Below are 2,803 nucleotides of genomic sequence, written 5' to 3' on the forward strand. Positions count from 1 at the left end.
TCAGCGGTTGGCAACTCGGGCTTTTGCAAAAAATTTTCAATGCGCGTTATTTGAGCCTTAATCGAGGCTCTTTGGCGTATTAACGAATCCATTTATCCGGTTCGAAAAGGACCAAATTATGTTACGAATAATAAATGACACAACTATTATGGTTAACGATACAAAATATTTTATTAACTCGACTTGTAATTAAACAGGATTAATTGAAATACACGTGGTGGTACTTATATTTCACTTAACGAAGTGACTGAAAGAATTTTTTACAAGACAAAAACAAAGGTAACGAAAATTCATAAGAAAAGGAATGCATGATAATTAACATGTCAAACAACTAAAGCTAGGGTTGTATTTTCTAGTATCATCTCAAACACCAAGAATAAAAGTAAAGGTGAGTACGTACATAGATAAAGAAAAGGATAAAGGCAAAGGTAAATATAAAAACAAAAACAAAGTTGCGTAAAGATAAAAGCAAAAATGAAGACCAAAATAAATATAAACACTTTACTTATATAAGGGCAAAGATGAAGGGGAATATGTATATGAAGAATATGATAAACAAACAAGTAAGAAAGTCTAAGTTCGGGCGGAGCCGAACATTAAATACCCGGCGCAAGTATTAAATATATGTTGTTCACCTTTCCGAAAGCTACCGCTAGATGGTAAGCCGGGGTGTATAAATTTTGAGTAAATTAGCGTTCTTAAATTTCGAAATATTGAAGTTTCAAGCATTTCTGAAATTTACCGTTATATGAAAAGCGGCCGTAATTTTAGTCCGATTTCAATAATTTTCAGCGTTTTGCTTCTATGTGGCAAATACAATAACCACACCGAGTTTGGTACAAATTGGTAGAACGGTTACCGAGATATATATATATGATCATAAGTGGGCGGTGCCACGACCATTTTCCAAAATTTTATCATAAACGTATTTCTAGGTAAAGAATTGTTGCAAGCATCAATTTTGAATACACTAGCTTCAATATTTACCGATTTATCGAAGATTTCGTATTTCTCTAAATTTTTTTTTTTAAATTTTCGACCATTTCGTAGGTTATATCAAGGCCACCAACTGTGCCAAGTTTGGAACAAATCGGTCCAGCGGTTACCAAGATATACACATGTAACCATAAGTGGGCGTGGTTACGCCCATTTTCCAAAAATTTATAATGTTCTTATTTCTCGTCTAAAACTTATTGTAAATATCAATTTTGAGTGAATATTCTTCAGTAGTTACTAAAATATCGCAGTTTTCGTATTTCTGAAAATCACCGTTATATGGGAGGTAGGCGTGGTTATTTTCCGATTTTGCGCATTTTCAATACCATCCGTCCCACGGCAGAAAGAAGTGCACGTACCAAGTTTCGTTAAGATATCTCAATTTTTACTCGAGTTATCGTGTGCACAGACGGACGGACGGACGGACAGACAGTCACCGCTTAACCGATTTCTCTTTTTATTCTAATCATTTATGTATACATTTGTCTATATCTACCTCGATTCCTTTTGCCTGTTACAAACAACCGTTATGTGAACAAAGTTATAATACCCTTGTGCACAAGTGCGCTCGGGTATAATAAAAACAAAGATAAATATAAAGAAGAAGATGAGGATGAGGGTACCGATAAAAGTATAGATGAAGATAAAGGAAGAAAGATTAAAATAAAGGTATTTGCAGAAGAAAGGATATAGATGGAGGCACAGAGCTCAATCTGCTAACTGTTTCGGGATTTTTGGGATTCTCCGGACTTATCGATATAATAATAGATATTTTGTCGGTTCTGTTATCGATTTTGTTATCGAAATTTTTATCGATAATGTTATTGATTTTGCTATCGATATTTTCGGAACTTATCGATATAATGATCGATATATTTATTGATTTTGTTATCGATATTTATATGAATTTTGTTATCGATTTTGTTATCGATAATTTTATCGATTTTGTTATCGATTTTTTATCGACTTTTTATCGATTTTGCTATCGACTTTGTTATTGATATTTTTGTCGGTTTTGTTATCGATATTTTAATTAATTGTGTGTTTTGCTATCGATACTAGTATCGCTTTTGTTATCGATATTGTTACTGATTTCCCTATCAATATTTTTATCGGTTTTATTACCGATATTTTTATCGATTTTGCTATCGATATTGTTATCGATATTCTTATCGGTTTTATTATCGATATTTTTATCGATTTTGCTATCGATATTGTTATCGGTTTTATTATTGATGTTTTTGTCGATCTTGTTATCGATTTTGGTACTGACTTTGTAATCAAGTTTGTTATCGATTTTGTAGTTTATTTTTTGATAGATTTTTTATCGATTTTGTAAGCGATTTAGTCATCGAATTTGTTATCGATATTTTTATCGATAGTTTTATCGATTTTGTTATCGATTTTGCTATCGATTTTGGTATCGATGTTTTCATCGATTTTTTTGTCGAGGTTTATCGAATTTGCTATTGATATTATTAGCGCTTTTGTTATCGATATGTTTTTCTTAGTGTGTGCTTTCGTTTTTGACTTGGATATGCTCTTAACGTATTCTACGTTTAAATTTAGCGGCTGTATCTCCGATACAGCCTGCAGACCAAGACGAAGGCGCTGGACTGTTCTTTTTTTTATAAAACTAACAAACGTGTGGATAAGACATATTGTATTGAATCAACCAAAAAATAACAAATTAACAGCCAAATTAAAAAAAAATAAAATGTTAACAAGCCACAATAACATTGACAAATACATAGTTTAGAAAGAGCCTTCCTGAAACTATACAAAAAAGCAAATAAGCAAATGGATG

This window comes from Rhagoletis pomonella, unplaced genomic scaffold (genome assembly GCF_013731165.1).
Source record: "Rhagoletis pomonella isolate Grant_MI unplaced genomic scaffold, Rhpom_1.0 Rhpom_scaffold_00004, whole genome shotgun sequence".
NCBI classification, from domain to species: Eukaryota; Metazoa; Arthropoda; class Insecta; order Diptera; family Tephritidae; genus Rhagoletis; species Rhagoletis pomonella.